The following is a 10,236-nucleotide window of genomic DNA, read 5'->3' on the forward strand; positions in this document are numbered from 1 at the left end:
AGGCATATGTACATAATTGTGCAACATACGTAGGGCGAGCCGACAAGGGTGCTATAGACAACTATATACCTCAAAACTGGAAGCCGACAAGGCCACATACTATCCAACTAGACATACTGTCTATAGACCTCTATTAGAAATACAATTGTACAAAGACGAGACTGAGCCACATCAAATCCATATATATATACGAGCATATCATACCAATATCAAAAGCAGCTTCGGATCAAGTGGAGCACGCAAACTCCCGCTGATCAAGGATCCTAAGAAGGGGGAACCGTCGGCTTGCCTACTGCACCTGCATGCATGAAACGCAGGCTCCGAGAAGGGCATCAGTACGAATAATGTACTGAGTATGTAAGGCATGAAAATCAGTACATAAAAGACATAGATGAAACATGGAATAAAGAAATCCACCTGAAAGTCTGAATAACTTTGTAAATTTTGAAACATTTATATTGTGATCCACGTGCATATGAATGTCGTGTCATGAATAGGTATAGATGTACATAACATCATCAAGCCTCTGAGGGCATCCCAACATATCATCTCGGCCACTGTGGCCAAATTATCAACGTATATCAGCTAATCACGTGGTGGTGCGTATATAACGTCGTAACCTTTTTCCATATCCCATATACATATATATACATATAAATATGCGTATACAATACCATCTGGTCATGGGTCAATGCACATGAATAAATGAATGAAATACATGAAAATATGTTAATAATCTCAACACTCCCTTCGGATAAACTTTATTAACTGCGTATTATTCAGAGACCCATGAACAGAAGATATAATAATATGTCACATAGGGAATCAAGAACACAGAGACCGCTAGTATTTCTATGAATAGAATCGCTTAGGAAAACTGTGCTTTTGCTCGTTTCTTATGTATAATTTTGATCGTGCCAAAAAGAAAAAAGGGATAGCCTTAACATACCTGGAGTAGGAAAAAATTCGTATGATATTCTTAGAAAAGGTTGCACCGTACTCCTTTAGAATCGCAAAACTTTTACGTTGTTAAGCTCCCAATAATTCTGGTGGATTCTGGTTGAAAGACGTTTAGCTTGCTAATCGTTCTGATTGTAAGCATTTTTGGATGAAAAAAATGGCTAGCGTTGGATTTTGTAGTGCTTTTTAATTGACAATTCATGGATAAGTTCTAGGTGTAGGAATGACTAAAATATGCTGTTTGTAATGTTCTTGAGAATGAAGTTGTTGGAACTCACCAGAATATGACATCTAATCAAGGAATGACCCATAGTCATTTCTTTATAAGATGGCTAGCTGCCACGTTTTGGGGAGTGAGAATTATTATTCTTTATCCACTTAGTAGTTAATTAGGTAATGTCCCGTTATCCGGTAATTAACCAATTAGCCGCATAATTAAAAATTATCTTAAATTACTTAAAATCCTACTTATTTTTAATATACTTTATACATCATACTACTGTGTTCATATGGTACCTTGCATGGTACTATTCCAAAATTATCGGGTATTATCGCTCGACCCATATTTCATCCTAAATCGGCCACTTTCAACGAAACTCGTTTTCTTTAATTCCTGTACCCTTTATCTTTCATAACACTTACTTACCGCTTGTTATAAATAGCATAAATACGTTAACCTCAAGATTATCTCATCCTCGAGTTTACGTTGATTATCTAAAGACAAAGCTTTAACGTACGAAAACGCGAGATGTAACATCCCTCCCCCCTTAGAAACATTCATCCTCGAATGCTTAACTCCTCGGGATCTATATAACCTTGGCAGAGTAGCCTTTGTAACTGTACTACTATCAACTCTTCATATAGAAACTTAATAATTCAACGCCACATAGGACCACAATCATCAATAACAACAATGGCTTCACACGACCAACGACAAAATCTGACACAAGAATCCATACACGTACCTTAAGGTTATGACGTCTCAGTCGAACCCTTCTCTGGAGGAGGAAATAAGTAGGGATATCTAGACTTAATGTCCTTCTCGGCCTCCCAAGTCATTTCTTCCATATTGTTGTTTCTTCAAAGTACTTTCACCGAAGCTATGTCTTTAGTTCTCAATCTCTGAACCTGTCTGTCTAGTATAGCAATGGGAGTTTCTTCATATGATAGCTGCTCTGTGACTTGAACGTCGTCAACTGACACGATTCTAGAAGGATCTCCGATACATTTACAGAGCATAGAAACATGAAATACTGGATGTACAAACTCCAAGTCCGAAGGCAAGTCTAGCTCATATGCTACCTGGCCTACATTGCGTATGATCCTATATCGTCCAATGTACCGAGGGCTAAGTTTTTCCCTTTTTCCGAACCTCATAATTCCTTTCATCGGTGATACTTTAGGAATACCCAATCGTCAACCTGAAATTCCATGTGTAGCGGTAGATTATCCACATAAGACTTCTGATGGCTTTGAGCTGGTAATAGACTTTCCTGTATAAGCTTAATTTTTCTCGATTGCTTGCGGTACCAATTCTGGTACCACTAACTTAGTTTTACCAACATCGAACAACCCTATAGGCGATCTACACTCCCGTCCGTAAGGAGCTTCATATGAAGCCATCTAAATACTGGAATGGTAGCTATTATTATATGCGAACTCAATAACCGGTAGATGATAATCCCAGCTACCCTTAAAGTCTATCACACAAGCTTGTAACATATCATCAAGTGTCTTAATAGCATGCTCAACCTGTCTATCTGTTTTGAGATGGAATGTCATACTAAGACTTATCTAAGTCCCCGATCCTCTATGGAAGGACCTCCAGAAGTTAGCTGCAAATTGAGCTCCTCTATCTGAGATAATAGATATAGGGATTCCATGCAGTTGTACTATCTCCTTAATATAAAGCTTTACAGAATCATCTGTGGAATATGTAGTCCTAACGATAGAAAATGGGCTGACTTTGTAAGCCTATCAATAATCACCCATATCGAATCGAACTTAAGCAAGGTAAAAGGTAACCTTCGATGAAATCCATATTGATTATTTCCCATTTCCAAGTCAGGATCTCCATAGCCTACAATAATCCATCGGGTTTTTGATGCTCAATCTTAACCTGCAGATAGTTAGGACACTGAGCAACAAACTCCGCTATATCCTTTTTTATTCTGTCACACCAATATACTTCCCTGATATCATGATACATCTTTGTCGCTCCTGTACGGATAGATAACGAGAATAGTGAGTTTTTTCCATAACCTGCCGATGCAGCCCTACAATATTAGGGACACATAATCGTCCTCGATATCTGAAGACCCCATCTTCTATAATTTCAAATGGCGTATTCTCCTTCTGAGGAGTGGTATCCCTATAATGTACTAACACAGGATCCTCGTAATGGCGTTCCTTTACTTCAGTTACTAAAGAGGATGTTGCCATATCCTGAATAATAATTCCAATATCACCTGAGTCTAGTAATCGAACTCCAAGACTATCTAGCTGATGAATCTTATGGGCTATTCCCTTTTGTTCTAGCTGTAACTATGACAAGTTACCCATAGATCTACGGCTGAGGGCGTCGGCTACTACGTTTGCCTTCCCCGTATGGTATAAAATATCAATGTCATAGTCTTTAAGTAGCTCCAACTATCTCCTTTTGACGTAAATTCAATTCCTTTCGCTTGAAGATATACTGGAGGCTCTTTATGATCCGTATAGATACCCACATGAATGCCATACGAGTAGTGCCTCCACATCATTAGTGCATGAATCACTGCGGCTAACACTAAATCGTGGGTCGGGTAATTCTTCTCATGCTTTCTTAGTTGTCTAGAAGCATAAGCTACAACCTTACCATGCTGCATCAGCACACAACCCAATCCAACGCCTGAAGCGTTACAATAGATAACATAACCATCGGTCCCTTTGGGGAGCATTAGAACCGGTGCTGAAGTTTATATGTCCTTCAATGCCTGGAAACTCCATTCACAAGAACCGGTCCATTGAAACTTAGCTCCCTTCCGAGTTAACTTACATGGGTATTCTAATATTTTACAATTCAAGAATTCCCCTCTTTGAAGGCCCAAACTTCATCCTTTATCTATCATAATTACGCCCTTATTTCACTACTAGGGCTGCATTTCATCTATTCTAAATGTTACTAGTCTTAGACTCCTTTGAGTTCATTTAGGCTATACTGAGCCTTCTATAACTTAGAGAAACTATCAATTCTCTTATGAGCTTAACCCCAAGGACTTATCCATTCTTGTCACCTCTTCACTCATCTTTTCTTATCCTTCCTCCTGTCTTCCTAAAAACTTGTCGCTCTACCATACTTTAGCTTGCGGCCTACACATATCTATTTATACTTATTCGCAACCTTCCTTCAACTTATTTGCACCATAGATTTCCATATGTTATTCTGGAACATCAAGCGAGACACCACATACCACATTGGTCAAAGGTCCTAAAAGAGAAGAAAATTTCGCTACAAGTTTCCTGTAATAACCTGCCCAAACGGACAAGCTACGAACCTCCGTCGGTGTCGGGGGTCTAGGTTAAGTATTTACTGCCTCAATCTTTTGTGTATCCACCCGGATGCTTTCACCCGAAATGATATGCCCAAGGAAAGCTACAGAGTTCAACTAGAATTCACACTTAGTGAATTTTGCATACAACTTCTCCTTTTGTAAAACTCTGAGCACAATACGTAAATGATTTGCATGCTCAGCCTCTAAACGAGAATACACCAATATATCGTCGATAAATACAATTACGAATAGATCTAAAAAGGGCCGGAACACATAGTTCATCAAATTCATGAATATTGTTGGGGCATTGGTCAAACCGAACGACATAACACGAAACTCAAAGTGCCCGTATCTGGTCCTGAATGTTGTCTTCGGAAAATCTTCCTCCTTAGCCCTTACTTGATGGTACCCGGACCTCAAGTTTATCTTTGAAAAACACTTAGCACCTTGCAACTGATCAAATAAATCATCAATCCTTGGGAGCGGGTACTTATTCTTGATTGTCACCTTATTCAACTGTCTATAATCAATACACATCCGTAAGGAACCATCTTTCCTCCTTACAAACAACATAGGCGCTCCCCACGGTGACGTACTAGGTCTGATAAAAACTTTTTCAAGTAAGTCCTTTAGTTGTTCCTTCAACTCTTTCAGCTCTGCGGGGGCCATTCTATAGGGAGGAAATAGATATTAGTTGAGTAGCAGGTAGTAGGTTAATAGGAAACATAATTTCTTGATCTGGCAGAAGACCTGGAAGCTTATAAAAAAACATCGGGAAATTCATTAACCTTAGGGATAGAATGAATGCTTGGCGACTCTACTTTCACAGTCTTTACCCGAACTAAGTGATGATCATAACCTTTTCTGATCATCCTCCTTGCCTTATGACAGGAAATAAATCTACCTCTTGGCGATACCATATGACCTTTCTACTCGAAAAATAGGCTTTCCTGGAAATTAGAATCGAACCACCTTTGTTCTTCAATCAACGTTAGCATAACAAGAAGCCAACCAATCCATACCCATTATAACATCAATTCTACCCAACCAAGCACCACGTACCTTATCCTTATTTATTATCAAACTTATCACGGGCCATTACGAGCACCTCTATATATATACGTAACAACATTAGGATTTAACTCGCAGAACTCATCCAAAAAAGAGGTTTATATGGACACATAAGGGCCGAGTAGACATGTCATACCCAAAAATATATACAAGACTTGGTATACAAGGCGGGACGGGGCTCCCTAACAAAACAAACATAACCATATCATATACAAGGCGGGACGGGGCTCCCTACGTCCTCATAAAACAACCTAACACATTTAGAATCCTGACTTGGTAGTACTCCAAGAAGAGGTGGAACTCACCAACCAAAGCTGACATCTGGAGGAAGTCTACAGCAAAGGGTCCTTCCCTCGGCCTATGTGAGAACCTCGATTAGACACACTTCGAAGCGGAACCTTCATATCCTCATCAGTTACCTTCCTCCTCTTGGACCGACTACTATCCTCTTCCTCTACGTATCCCATAACATACACAAATGAACCTTGATTGACGGACTCCCAAGACTGTGGACTATCTGGAACCTCAAAAGAGTTGGTGTCCGCAAATACCCTAACATAGTTTTGAGCCTGAGGGAAACCCGGCTGTGCCAATCCATGCACTACTCCCCTCATACCCTGATCAATGGGCTGTGATAATGAAACTAAGGGCCTTGGTGAGGTCGGAACTCCTCTCACCCCATCTGCTGCAAGAGTGGTCGAAATAGCTCGAACGGATTACTCATATGGATCCTCGGATGGATCCTCCTCAATAGAACCCATGATCTCCGATGGGTCTGACTCCTTAGTGTAACTTATATCTCTTTCTAACACTTCGTAGCCTTCTGACCCGTGCTAGCGGCTTGCGCCTGTCGTCTAGTAGTAATAGGCATCACTAAAAACATAAATAAGGTAAAGATTAGGAGTGGATACTTATGATTCAGTTCTATCGCACAATCTGGATTAGAAGAAAAGTAACAATCCTAAATATCTGGTAGCCTCATGTCTATAAGTGTGGTGCACAACACACCCATAAACAAGACTCTACTAGACACGGTCTGTAGACAACCCTAGGACAGAACTACTCTGATACCACTTTTGACACGACCCAAACCGATGGGCCGCGAGTCCCACCTGTCAAAATCCCCTAAGCATACGTCTAAGATATAAACCTAAATAACATCTGCTAAATTACAAGAATAATATATATGAAGGAAACTTGCCCAAAAGGCATATGTACATATACGTGCAACATACGTAGGGCGAGCCGACAAGGCTGCTATAGACAACAATATACCTCAAAACTGGAAGTCAGCAAGGCCATATACTATCCAACTAGACATACTGTCGACAGACCATTAATAGAAATACAATTGTACAAAGACGGGACTGAGCCACGTCATACCTATATGTATACAAGCATATCGTACCAATATCAAATCCAACTCCGGATCAAGTGGAGCATGCCAACTCTCGCTGATCAAGGATCCTTAGAAGGGGAGGACTGTCTGCTTGCCTACCTGCACCTGCGGGCATGAAACGCAGGCCCCGGAAAATAGGGCGTCAATACGAATAGTGTAGTGGGTATGTAAGGCATGAAAATCAGTACATAAAAGACATGGATGAAACATGGAATAAAGAAATCCACCTGAAAGTTTGAATAACTTTGTAAATCTGCAACGTTTCTATAGTCATGCACGTGCATAAGAATGTCGTGTCATGCATAGGTATAGGTGTACTAACATCATCAAGTATTTGGGGGCATCCAATCATATCATCTCGGCCACTGTGGGCAAATCATCAACGTATACCAGCTGATCAGGTGGTGGTGTGTATATAACGTGGTAACCTTTTCTCATATCCCATATACATATATTCATAGAATCTCTTAGGAAAACTGTGGGTTTGCTCGTTTCTTATGTATAATTTGGATCATGCCAAAAAGAAAGAAGGGATAGCCTTAACATATCTGAAGTAGGAAAAAATCTGTATGATATTCTTGGAAAAGGTTGTACCTTACTCCTTTAGAGCCACAAAGTTTTTATGTTGTTAAGATCCCAATAATTCTCGTGGATTTTGGTTGAAAGATGTTTAGCTTGCTAATCGTTCTGATTGTAAGCATTTTTGTTGATAAAAATGGCTAACGTTGGATTTTGTAGTGCTTTTTAATTGACAATTCATGGCTATGTTTTAAGTGTAGGAATGACTAATATATTCTGATTGTAGTGTTCTTGAGAATGAATTTGTTGGAACTCACCAGCATGCTAATGTCCCCACTTCTCATTATTTTTGTTTGTATGGAAAATTCTTTGAATTGGCAAGAATATGACACCTAATCAAGGAATGACCCTTAGTCATTTCTTTATAAGATGGCTAGCTGCCATGTTTTGGGGGAGTGAGAATTATTAATCTTTATTCACTTATTAGTTAATTAGGTAATATCTCGTTACCCGGTAATTAACCAATTATCCGTATAATTAAAAATTATCTTAAATTACTTAAATTCTAGTTATTTTTAATATACTTTATACATCATACTACCGTGGTCATATGGTACCTTTCATGGTACTAGTCCATAATTATCGGGTATTATCGCTCGACCCGTATTTCATCCTAAATCGGCCACCTTCAACGAAAGTCATTTTCTTTAATTCGTGTACCCTTTATCCTTCATGACACTTACTTATCGCTTGTTATTAATAGCATAAATACGTTAACCTCAAGATAATCTCATCCCTGAGTTTACGTCGATTAAGTAAAGACAAAACTTTAACATACGAAAATGTGAGATGTAACATATAGTCTCTCAAGACAACAATCACTCAACTTATCTCAACAGCTCAATCACTCGGCTCTCAGCCCTCAATAATCATACTCAATAGGTACCTACGCTCACCAGGGGTGTGCAGACTCCGGAGGGGCTCCTTCAGCCCGAGCGCTATAATCTACACGGACAACTCACGTGCTATAATACCAAAACAAGACCCGCATGAATAACTCACATGCTAGAATATCAAATCAAGATCCATACGGACAACTCACGTGCTGCACAGATAACTCACGTGCTACAATACCAATGTCTCACCACGTGGCCCCAGGCTGTTACATCTCGTGTTTTCGTACGTTAAATGTTTTGTCTTCAGTTAATCGACGTAATCTCAGGGATGAGATTATCTTGAGGTTAGTGTAGTTATGCTAATTATAACAAGCGAGAAATTAGTGTCATGAAGGATAAAAGGGTACACGAATTAAAGAAAACGAGTTTCGTTGAAAATGGCCAATTTCGGATAAAGTACGGGTCGAGCGATACTACCCGATAATTATGGACTAGTACCATACAAGGTACCATATGGCCGTGATAATATATATATATATATATATATATATATATATATATATATTAAAAATGAGTAGTATTTTTAGGTTATTTGAGATAATTCGTAATTATATGGGTAATTGATTAAATACCGAATAACAGGACATTACCCCATTTAACTAATAAGTGGATAAAAATTTATAAATTATCCCCAAACACGTGGCAAGAAGCCACAAATCATGAAGTGACAAAGTTGTCACTTACGCATAGGTGGCAACCTAGGCTTAAAGGGGAATGGATGATTATCCAAAACAAGACTTAGTCTTGTTACAATTCTTTATGAAACAAAAATGAGAACAAGTAACGTAGTCATTCCAAAAAGCAAGAATGCATTCATTCTTGATTCGAAAAATTCAAGAACAGAACATAAGAAATTCGTTTAGTACCTTAACAAGCAAGAAGCTTGAAGTTTCGTTCAAGAATTTCGAAGAAGCAGAAGCTAATCTCGTTCAACATTTTCAAAAAGCAGAAGCTTAATCCGATTTTTGGTTCTAAGTTCAATCCACGAAGGTTTCCAATGGAATATTATATGGAGTTTTTCGCACTCCAGGTATGTTAGGGCCATCCCTTCTTTCTTTTGGCATGGTCCAAATTATAAAGGAGAAACGAGCGAACGCACAGTTTCCATAAATTACTCTATTCATAGAAATACTAGGGGTATCTATATTCTTAATTCCGGTCTCAGAATAATACGTAGTTGAAAAAGGTTATCCGGAAGGAATATCTAGATTATTACATATTTTTCATGCATTTCACCCATTTATACATGTGCATTGACCCATGACCAGATGGCGTTATATACGCGTATATATGTAAATATATGTATATGGGATATGGGAAAAGGTTATGGCGTTATATACGCACCACCACCTGATCAGCTGGTATATGTTGATGATGTTACCCAGAGTGGCAGAGACGATATGATGGGATGCCCTCAGTGGCTTGATGATACTACATACACCCATACCTATGCATGGCACGACATTTATACGCATGTGCATGACATTATAAATATTTCAGAATATACAAAGTATTCCAATTTAAAGATGTGCTTCTTTATTCCATGTTTCATCTATGTCTTTTACGTACTAATTTTCATGCCGTACATACTCAGTACATTTTTCGTACTGATGCCCTATTTCACGGGGTCTGCATTTCATGCCCGCAGGTGCAGGTAGGCAAGGTAACGGCCTCCTTTCTTAGGATCCTTGATCAGCGAGAGTTGGCATGCTCCACTTTATCCGGAGCTGCTTTTGATTTTGGTACAATATGTTTGTATATATATATATATATATATATAGGTATGACGTGGCTACAC

Source organism: Nicotiana attenuata, chromosome 7 (assembly GCF_001879085.1).
Source record: "Nicotiana attenuata strain UT chromosome 7, NIATTr2, whole genome shotgun sequence".
NCBI lineage: Eukaryota > Viridiplantae > Streptophyta > Magnoliopsida > Solanales > Solanaceae > Nicotiana > Nicotiana attenuata.